This window comes from Heterodontus francisci, unplaced genomic scaffold (assembly GCF_036365525.1).
Source record: "Heterodontus francisci isolate sHetFra1 unplaced genomic scaffold, sHetFra1.hap1 HAP1_SCAFFOLD_51_1, whole genome shotgun sequence".
Lineage (NCBI taxonomy): Eukaryota > Metazoa > Chordata > Chondrichthyes > Heterodontiformes > Heterodontidae > Heterodontus > Heterodontus francisci.
Genome location: NW_027141937.1, coordinates 4,340,900 through 4,352,641, shown reverse-complemented (window position 1 = coordinate 4,352,641; position 11,742 = coordinate 4,340,900). Strand labels below are relative to the sequence as shown.

The 11,742-nt window shown below is 43.4% G+C and overlaps 1 non-coding gene across 1 annotated transcript; it reads left to right on the top strand.

The window, feature by feature from the left end:
* The first annotated feature begins 8,304 nt into the window (after positions 1-8,304).
* Positions 8,305-8,378, top strand: trnat-agu (transfer RNA threonine (anticodon AGU)). The gene has a single exon. It is a non-coding gene; the product is annotated as a tRNA-Thr (tRNA).
* The last annotated feature ends 3,364 nt before the right edge of the window (positions 8,379-11,742 follow it).

Genomic DNA, 11,742 nt, shown 5'->3' with positions numbered 1-11,742 from the left:
TAATTCTGTAACTTTGAAACAGCAACCATGTGTCAGTTCTATGTGTATTTAATTTGTAGCTGAGGTTGCACTATTGTGGGATTGACACACTGATAATTTGATAGTGGGTGAGAATTTGGACTGGGATTTATGAATCTAGCTGTCAGTGGTACTGAGTTGGGGTGACATGGAAACAACGTCCGTCTCTCCTGTTCTGTTTGATTGATGGATTGAAAATGTGTCTCTGGAACTATTTCTGCTGTCTGAGACTGTGGAACTGATGACCTGTCTGTGTCTCTGCGCTCTGTGAGTGATAATGTACGGACTGTGTGTGAGAAGGAGCTGGTGACACTCTTCCTTGTAACTTGGGTGGAGGAAACATCACATTTATTCTGGTTCATTCAATTATTTGTCTGTTTGAACAAAAGTATGTTTATAACTAAAATACAGGTGAGATCGAAGATACAGGATTTTAATGAATTTAATCTCTCGAATAATAATGAGCCCCCACAAAGGAAGCCCAGTCATACAAATATTATCATTGTTTGACTGCACTGCAGTAACAGGTTCTTCCCATTCTGTCTCCTTTCCCCGTCGACACACAGCCTGAGAATGGCCTCTCCCTTCCCCCACTCACCCCATGTTCCGGGACCAGTTGATTCTCCATTCCGCCTCTTACAAACAGCCCCCGCCTGCCCCTGAACTTGCCCCGGACTCGATGCTGATCTCTGTGTCTATCTGCGGACACGCTCCCAAAGCGATGTGCTGCTGGAAGGAGGCTGCTGTTTGCTTCCTTCCCCCGGGAACGGGGATCTCTCCATTCGCGACTGTTTCAAACCATCTTCTTCCGCTCACAGGCAGTGCTGGGGGAGGGGAGCGCAGGCGCAGATTCAGGCAGCAATTCAGCAAACAGAAACATAGAAAATTTCCGGCGCAGAATGAGGCCATTCGGCCCAACATGTCCGTGCCAGCTCAAAGAGAGCGATCCAGCCTGGTCCCGCAGTTTATTGTTATTGGACAGTGAAGTGTGGAAATAGAAGCGGACAGTCAGAATGTGGGGAGTTACACAAAGAGAATCTATTATAGGCACCAGGTGAGAAGTGTGAAGGACACATTTTGAACAGCGGCTGTTTGGTTTCGCTTGAACGGTTAGACCATGGGAGCGGGAACTGGAAATCTGACCTGTGTAAAAGTCCCTGTTCCGTCGGTCAGTCCCATTCATGGCCCAGTGGATTGTTTCTGGATGTCATTTAATTGTTGTAAAACGGCCAAAGCCCCTGGTATGCAGTAGCTGGGGGCTGAAGGACTGCAGTGGAATCAGACACTGACTCTGTTTGTATTGCTGGGTTTCCTTTGTGATTGTTCACAATGATTATTCATTCAAAGATTGTTTTGGTCTCTCTTGTAACATCCACCACCACACCTCTTCCTGAATTATAATAAATACTTTTTCTTTCTACAGGCAAATATTTGAAGGAAGTAGAATAAATAGAATGATGCCTCAGCACAAGGGGAAGTGCAGCCGGCTTCTCACACACAGTAAGTACAGTATCACTCAGAGAGAAAAGAGACATCAGTTCCACAATCACTGCCAGCAGTACTGGTCAGACTGGCACTGATCCCAGGTTCCAGAGACTAACAGTCAATCCAACAGTCACACAGAGCATGACAGACTGAAGTTGTTTCCATTTCACCCCAACTCCGTCCCACTGACAGGTAGATACATCAATCCCAGTCCAAAATCACACCCACTATCAGATTGCAAGGCACTGTGTCACTCTCACAAGACAGCAGCCTGAACTACAAATTCAATGTCAGATAGAACAGACAAACAGTACCTGATCGTAAAGTACAGAATTAATCTCAATAATGTAACCAGACTGCAGACTGAGCTACATGTTACACACCACTCCACAAATCTCACAAGTGGTCAGACTGGAGGATACAGTATTAATTCCATTACTGCAGACTGAATGCACTGTTATCTACCAGGACATAAAGCATATTGTAAAATGAAAGGACACAGACCTGAAATGTTAATTGTGTTTCTCCCTCCACAAATGCTGCCTGAACTGCTGAGTATTTCCAGCATTTTTGTTTATTTCATATTTCCAGCATCTACAGACTTTTGCTTTTATTTTCGAGTTAAAGAAACATTGCATTGTGAGGTGGGAGTGACTGCCCTTGACATCAAGGCAGCCTTTGACATGTATGGCAACAAGGCAGCCCTAGCAAAACCAATGTAAATAGAAATCGGGGCAAAATGCTCTGCTGTTTGCAGTCATACCTAGCACGAAGGAAGATGGCTGTGGTTGTTCAGGTCAATCATCTCAGTCTCCGGCCATTACAGCTGGAATTCCTTAGGCTCGTGTTCTAGGCCCAACCATCTTCAGCAGCTTCATCAACGACCTTCCCTCCATCACAAGGCCAGAAGTGTGGATGTTTTCTGATGATTGCCCAATGTTCAGCACCATTCATGACTCCTCAGATACTGAAGCAGCCCATGTCCAGATGCAGCAAGACCTGCACAACATCCAGGCTTGGGCTGATAAGTGGCAAGTAACATTGGCATCAGATAAGTGCCAGGCAATGACCATCTCAAACAAGAGAGAATCTAATCATCTCCCCTTGATGTTCAATGGCATTACCATCACTGAATCCCCCACCATTAACATTGACCATTGGTTACCATTGACCAGAAACTGAACTGGACCAGCCATATAAGTGCTGTGACTGCAAGAGCAGGTCAGAGGCTAGGAATTCTGTGGCGAGTAACTGACCTCCTGTTTCCCCACATCCGTCCACCATTCACAAGGCACAAGTCAGGAGTGTGATGGAATACTGCCCACTTGCCTGGATGAGTGCAGCTCCAACAACACTCAAGTAGCCTGTTTGATTGCCCACATCCACCACCTTCAATATTCACTCCATTCACCACTGATGCACAGTGGCAGCAGTGCGTACCAGCTAAAAGATGCACGGCAGCAACACACCAAGGCTTCTTCGACAGTACCTTCCAAACCTGGAACCTCTACCACCAACAAGGACAAGGGCAGCAGATGCATGGGAACACTACCACCTGCATGTTCCCCTCCAAGCCACACACCATCCTGACTTGGAACTATATCACCATTCCTGCACTGTCGCTGGGTCAAAATCCTGGAACTCCCTTCCAAACAGCACCGTTGGAATTCCTATATCTCAGGGACTGCAGCAGCTCAAGAATGCAGCTCACCACCATTTTGTCAAGGGCAATTTGGAATGGGCAATAAATGCTGGCATAGCCAGTGATGCCTACAGCACACTAACAAATGAAAAAAGTGAGGAAATAGTGAAGGGCTTCTATAGAATACATGCAGATATGTTTCCTCTTGTGGTGTTGTCTGAAACAAGAGCCAAAAATATAAAATCGACATTCATAAAACCAATGAGGAATTCATGAAAAAGGTATTAATGTAGTGAGTGGGTAGAATCTGGAATTTGCAACCACAGGGAGAGGTCGAGGCGATAATATCGATGCATTTAAGGGGAGGTGGAACAACTGTATGGGAAGAAAGGAATTGAGGGATATACATATGGGGCTTTATTTTTCTTTATTTGTGCATATGAAGCAGGGTGGCTGGAAATATGTGTCGAGCATCGAGCAGTTGGGACGATCCCAGTGCAGTGTTTTGTCTGGATGGATCTGCCCAGAATACTTGTGATGCAGGAGCTGGGAGCTTCAGTACTTCAGTGAAGACAGATACTGACACTGGTTTTCATTTGTGGGTGTTTTTAATGATTATTAATTGCGAAATTAAATTCACCTCTTTGATATTTTGCACCTCCCCTGTTCTTGAGTGAAGACATATTTTTTCTTCATACAGGCAAATACTTGAAAGAATCGTGATGAATGTGATGGTTGCTGCACTCGAGGCACAAGGAACAGTGCAGCCAGCTCCTCTCACACACAGTAGGTACATTATCACTCAGAGTGCAGAGGGATAGACAGTTCATCAGTTCCCTGGTCTCAGACTGCAGAAGTAGTCAGGCCCACATTGATCCCGAGTTCCAGAGACACACTTTCAATCCAACAATCAAACAAAGCAGGAGAGAAATAAGTTGTTTCCATTTCACCCCAATTCAGTCCCATTGACAGTCAGATACCTCAATCCCAGGTCAAAGTCACACTCATTAACAGATTGAAATACAATGTGTCAATCTAAATATAATGCTGACTTAGCTATCAATTAAATATCAGATAGAATTGGCACACAGTATTGATTGAATGGCACAGAATCTAACGAAATGCTGTACCCTGAGATTTAAATTAAATAATATACTCAAAGTTCACATCCATTCATGATAAAGGATGTTTAAACATCCCCATAGTGTACCCTGAGATTCAAGTTACATCCAAGTTCAACATTCATTACAGAGAAAGTTTCTAAGATGCTGAAAGATATTGTAACCTGAGACACAAATTAGATACCAGTTCAGAACTCACCCACACTGTGAAATGGAAAGATACAGAATCAATTCCATTAGTGTAGATCACTTTAAATCTGTTTCCCCCAGTCACTGACCTCTCTGCTAAGGTAAATAGGCCCTTCACTTCAACTCTATCCAGGCACCTCAAAATTTTGTATGTTTCAATGAGATTTCCCCTCAGCCTTCTCTGTGCCAAGGAGAACAGCCCCAGCCTATCCAGTCTTTCCTCATAGCTGCATTTTTCCAATCCCGGCAACATCCTCGTGAATCTCCTCTGCACCCTCTCTAGTGCAATTACATCCTTTCTGTAATAAGGTGATCAGAACTGCATACAGTATTCATTGTGGCCTGACTAATGATTTATACAGTTCCAGCATAACCTCCCTGCTCTTAAATCTATACATCGGCTAATAAAGGAAAGGATTCCATATGCCTTCTTACCACCTTAACGACCTGTCCTGCTACCTTCAGGGATCTGTGGACATTTACTCCAAGGTCCCTCACTTCCTCTACACCTCTCAGTCTTCTCCAATTAATTGTGTATTCCTTTGCCTTGTTTAACCTCCCCAAGTGCATCAACTCACACTTCTGAATTGAATTCCATTTGCCATTTTTCTGTCCATCTGACCAGACCATGAAGATCTTCCTGCAGTCTACGGCTATCCTCCTTGCTATTTACCACACAGCCAATCTTTGTGCCATCTGCAAACTCATACCACCTACATTTACATCCGTGAAGACTACATCAACTGCACTACCCTCATCTATCTTCCTTCTTAATTCTTCAAAATTTCGATCAAGTTGGTTAGACAAGATCTTCCCTTAACAAATCCATGCTGAGTATCCTTGATTAATCTGTGCCTTTCGAAGTAACATTTTATCCTGTCTCTCAGAATAGATTCCAACAATTTGCCCACTACTGATGTTAGACTGACTGGCCTGTAATTATTTGGTCTCCCACTCCCTTTTTAAACAAAGGTACAACGTTAGCAGTCCTCCAATCCTCCATCACCACACCTGTATGCAGTGAGGTCTGGAAAATGATGATCAGCTCTTCTGCTATTTCCTCTCTTGCTTCTTTTTAACAGCCTGAGGTGCATTCCATCCGGCGCTCGTGATTTATCAACTTTCATATACACTAATCCCATTAATATGTCCTGTCTCCCTCTGTATGGATCACATCCATACTTCACACCCCTCTTCCTTATCTACAATATATGCATCTTCCCCCTCTTTTGTGAAGACAGATGCAAAGTATTTATTCAGAACAATGCCAGCATCTTCTGCCCTACACATAGGTTACCTTTTTGGTCTTTTCTGTGCCCTATTCTTTCCTTATTTATCCTTTAAATCTCAATGTATTGATAAAACATCTTTGGGTTCACCATAATTTTGATTGCCAATATTTTTTTATGCTGTCGCTTAACTTTCCTAATTTCAATGTTGATTTCCCCCCTCCACATTCTATACTCCTCTCGGCTTTCTGTAGTATTCAGTTCTCTGTGTTGGGCATAAACTTTCCTTTCCTGCCTTATTATACCCGTAAACTCCTTGACATCCATGGGGCTCTAGATTTGGCCTTCCCACCCTTTTTCTTTGTGGGAACATGTTGACTCTGAACCCCTTGAATCTCCCCTTTGAATTCTTCCCACTGCTCTGACACTGATTTACCTTCAACTACCTGTTTTCAGTCCACTTTCGATAAATCAATCTTCACCTTAGTAAAGTTGGTCTTACCCCAATTGAGAACTCTAACTCCTGTTCTGTCCTTGTCCTTTCCGTCATTATATTGAAACTGACTGAATTATGATCACTACCACCAAATTGCTGTCCCACTGCCGCTCCTTCCACCTGCCCCTCTTCATTTCCTAAAACTAAGTCTAAAACTTCACCCTCTCTTGTTGGACTTGCTACATATTGGCTAAAAAAGTACTCCTGAATGCACCTCAAGAATTCTGTCCCTCAATTCCCTCTACACAAAAAGTATCCCAGTTAATGTTAGGGTGGTACAAATCCCCCACTGTTACTGCCCTATTGTTCTTGCACTTCTCAGATATTTGCCTACATATCTGCTCTTCCATCTCCCTCTGACTGTTTTGGGGTCTATAGTACACTCACAGCAGTGTGATTGCCTCTTTTTTGTTCCTCAGCTCAATCTATACGGTCTCATTTGATAAACCTTCCAACATATCATCCCTCCTCACAGCTGTAATAGTTTCTTTGACCAAAATTGCCACTCCCCCTCCTTTTTTATCCCCTTCCCTCTCACGTCTGAAAACCCTGTAACCAGGAAGATTGAGCTGCCACGCCTGTCCCTCCTTTAGCCATGTTTGTGTAATAGCTATGATATCATACTGCCGTGTGTCTAACTGTGCCCTGAGCTCATCTGCTTCATTTGCTATACTCCTTGCATTGATTTAGATATCCTTGAGCACTGCCAACATTTTTTGTTTTGAATTGTCTAATCAGTGTTTCCTCTCTCTTCCAGACTCCATTAATTTTCAGCCTTCCATTTTCATTTCTGATCTGACTCTACCTTCCAGTCCCCATCTCCCTGCCAAACTAGTTTAAACCCTCCCCAACAGCACGAGCAAAACATCCTGCAAGGAAATCCGTCCTGGCTCGGTTCAGGTGCAACCCGTCCAACCTGCCCCAAAAATCGAAAGTCCTCCCTCCTGCACCATTTTTCCAGCCACACGTTCATCTGTCTTATCCATCTATTCCTGTACATTCATCTGTCTTATCCATCTATTCATGTACTCACTTGCACGTGGCACTGGGAGTAATCCGGAGATTATTACTTTTGATGTCCTGCTTGCTAATTTCTTACCTTGCTCCCTACGTTCTGACTGCAGCACAACATCCTTATATCTACCTATGTTGTTGCTTCTGATGTGGACTACCACTGCTGGCTGTTCACCCTCCCGCTTCAGGGTGCTCTGTAACTGCTCAATGACATCCTTGACCCTGGCACCAGGGAGCCAACACTCCATTCCTGGATTCACGTCTGTGACCATAGAAACACCTGATTGTTCCCTTGACGATTGAATCACCTATCACTATGGCTTTTCCAGTCTTCCCTGTACTCCCCTTTGCTGCTTAGTCACCCATGGTGTCATGGACCTGGTTCCGGCTGCACTCCCCAGGTGAAGCATCATTGTCCTCTATATTCAGAACTGAATACCTGCTGGAGAGTGAGACGCACTCGGGGTGTCCTGCACTACCTGCCTGATTCTTTTTGACTGCCTGGTGGTCACCCATTCCCTCTCTCCCTGCATACTCTTAAGCTGTGAGGTGACCACACCTATAAACGTGTTATCTATGTCCAAAGAACAAACAACAGTACAGCACAGGAACAGGCCATTCGGCCCTCCAAGCCCGCGCCGATCTTGATGCCTGTCTAAACTAAAACCTTCTGCACTTCAGGGGACCGTATCCCTCTCTTCCCATCCTATTCATGTATTTGTCAAGATGCCTCTTAAACGTCGCTATCTTCCCTGCTTCCACCACCTTCCCCGGCAGCAAGTTCCAGGCACTCACCACCCTCTGTGTAAAGAACTTGCCTCGCACATCCCCTCTAAACTTTGCCCCCCTCGCCTTAAACCTCTGTCCCCTCGTAACTGACTCTGTCACCCTGTGAAAAAGCTTCTGACTATCCACTCTGTCTCTGCCACTCATAACTTTGTCAACCTCTATCATGTCGCCCCTCTACCTCCATTCTCAGTTTTGGGAAAAATAGAGTATATGACTGTATCAGTAAGTAGGAAAAGTTAAAATATGTTGTGACCAGTGGAGAAGTGTGATGAGAATAAACAGATCCTCCTCTGATTTCAACTGCACAAGCATTTGTGATTTGGCTCTGTAGCTTAGTTGGTTAAAGCACCTGTCTAGTGAACAGAAGAGCTTGGGTTCAACTCCCAGCAGAGCCTTATTTCACATTCGTGATATGCTTTCGAAGTTTCCTTATCAATCATTTACATCTCTGTTTTGTGAACTTGAACTTGGAATTCAAATTACATGATGAATTTCAGTCACAGGAGAAAACAGCCTTTGTGAAGGATGTGAGTTGGGAATGGCTGTTCCTCCTTGTCCAGAAATTCAGTGCTGATGCGCCAAAGGCAACTTCTTTGATACACATTTGTTCACGGTTACATTCAATCTGGAAAACAGCTCGACATTAATCTCACTGAAGGAAAGTGTGACTGCGTAGTCTGTTTCAGAGTGTTGGTCTCGTTATGTGTTGCTTTTCACCGAGACTGGGGACATGACGCGAGTGGGAGGGTTGATCCGAGGTTTGGAATATTTGTCAATCAGGAACAAGAAAAATCAAAGGAACCAAATAAGAAAACCTATGTCTCGTGGGTATTGAGAGAAGGTGATAAGATATTAAACTTTGTTCCGTTCAATCCGGCTGCGATGAACTTTGAATTTTTCCGCCTTTTATAAACATTATTTGAAGGGTCTCTGTAACAATGTTCAGTGTTGATGAGAGTGGGGTCTGGGTGAGCAGCTGCTGAGTGTGACAGGGTCAGGACTGGATGCAGGAAGTTCTCTGACACTCTCTCTCCCTCTCTCTCTCTCTGATGGCTTTGAGTTGATTTTCAAGTGTTTGAATAAATGAAGGAAGTTCCCTCCACCCATTTGTTTGGACAGACAGCGTAGTATAAGGATGTAAAGGGTTAATGCTGAAGATAGTGGGATCAACCCCTCCCACTGTCAGAGTGATGATGCAACAGTCACATGAGATGAGGTTTGGGAGAAGAGAGAGCAGCACCAAGGATGCTAGCTTAAGAGGTTTGATGAATGTGGAGATAGTATTGTGTAAATTAGAAAAGAGTTCTTAGTTCTTTCAGCAGGAAATGTGTCCAGAAAATATTCAGGAGTCGGAATGCAGATATTAACTCCAAGTGACAGTTCTGGGTTCATTGAACAAAAAAAAGGTAGCGAATAATATTGCTCACTGATTGAAATCCCCCAGTGAGGAGACAGTTAAACAGGTGATCTGTTGGGACATCCTTCGATCCAAGGTTTCGGCAGCATTTAATCTCCCTTTTTGGTGAAATTCTCTGTTATTTGCATCTTTTTTTAATCAGCTTTCATGGGTGAGTGAAAAACTCAAAAAAACTTAACAGTTCCATTCTTCCTTCTTCTCATCAGTTTCTCTTTTCTGTCTCAGATCAATATAATGATGAGAATCCCAATTTAATCTGCTGTTTCTGGTGTTTTATCCATTCCAATCAAAATTCAACATTCCAATCAAATCTATTTGTTATTCCACAGTGTCTCTCCATGTGTTTTATTCTGTTGTATTCTCTCACAGTCTGTTTGATGATCAATTTTACATCTCACTCTCTGTTCTGGTGAAGATCAGAAGCAGTGTTATCTGTTTGCACCACCCGACAAGTCGGCCTGAGGCTGTGTCTCATCGATAATGTGGAGTTAGGAACAGCGAAACATAGGAGCAGGAGTCGGCCATTCAGCCCATCGAGACTGCCCCACCATTCAATATGATCATGGCTGAACATCCACTTCAATGCCCTTTTTCCCACACTTTCCTCATATTCCCTTATGTCATTTGTATTTACAAATCTGTCAATCTCTGCTTTAAACATACTCAACGACTGAGCTTCCACAGCCCTCTGGGGTAGAGAATTCCAAAGATTCACAACCCTCTGAGTAACAACATTTCTCCTCATCTCTGTCCTAAGTGGCTTCCCCCTTATTTTGAAATTGTGTCCCCTGATTTTCGACTCCCCAACCAGGAGAAACATCTTAGTTTTATCTACCCTGACTGTCCTTTAAGTATTTTGTCGGTTTCAATGAGATCACCTCTCATTCTTCAAAACTCTAGAGAATACAGCCACAGTTTCCCCAATCTCACTTCATTGGACAATCCCACCATCCCAGGAACAAGTCTGATGAACCTTCGTTGAACTCCCTCCATGGCAATAATATCCTGCCTAAGGTAAGGAGACCAAAACTGTACACAGTACTCCAAGTGTGGTCTAACCAGGGTTCTATACAATTGAAGCAAGAATTCACTACTCCTGTACTCAAATCCTCTTGTGATAAAGGCTAACATACTATTAGCCTTCCTAATTGCTTGCTGCACCTGCATGTTAGCTGTCAGTGACTTATTGACATGGATACCAGGTCACCCTTATACTCTATACCTCAGTTAATAAAGGAAATGATTCCATATACCTGCTGAACCAGCTTATTAACCTGTACTGCTACTTCAGGGATCTGTGGACATTCACTCCAACGTCCCTCACTTCCTCTACACCATTCAGTGTTTTCCCATTAATTGTGGATTCATTTGCCTTTTTTGACACGTGCTCTCGCAGTTCCCTGCTCTCCGAGTGAACTCTTGCTCCCTCTCTCTCCTGGGCTCTTTCTGCTCCACTCTGCTCTCACTGTTTCCCACTCTCTTAATGTATCAATATTTGTTTGCCTTGTGTTTAATTTAAAATATGGATTAACTGTATTTTACAGTTGTAGGTTTTATTTGGTAGTCCTGTACAAGTTGTGGATTGGTATTTAATATTTAGCTCTGTGAAAACGATTGTGAATGAAAATATAACTTTCAATCTTATACATGGGCTGGTCTGCAAGCTCCAAGTCCTTCATTTTGTAGTAATGGAATTGATACTGTATCTTTCAGTCTTAATCTGTGTGGGATTGTTGAACTGGTATGTAATGCATAACTTGGTCTAACGTTCCGATGTACATTATTGGGATTCAAAAGATGACAGGAAATAGGGGCATTAGGCCATTTCGCCCATCAAGCCTGCTCCAACGTTCAAACAGATCGTGACTGATCATCTACCTCTACGCCATTTTTCCTGCTATCTCCATATCCCTTGATCCTGTTAGTATTTAGAAATCTATCGATTTCTGTCTTGAATATGTTCAATGATTGATCTTCCACAGCCCACTGGGATAAAGAATTCCACAGATTTCCCACCCTCTGAGTAAAGAAATTCCTGCTCATCTCAGTCTCAAATGGCCTGCCCTTATTCTGAGTCTGTGTCCCCTTGTTCTAGACTCACCAGACAGAGGAAACATCCTATCCATATCTACCCTGTCACACCCTGTAAGAATTTTGTAAGTTTCAATGAGATCACCTTTCATTCTTCGAAAATCCAGAGAATTTCGGCCCAGTTTCTGCAGTCTCTCATCATAAGACAATCCCACCATCCCAGGGGATTAGTCCGGTGAATCTCTGTTGCACTCCCTCTGTGACAAGTATATCCTTCCTTCAATAAGAAAACCAAAATAGTACAGAATACT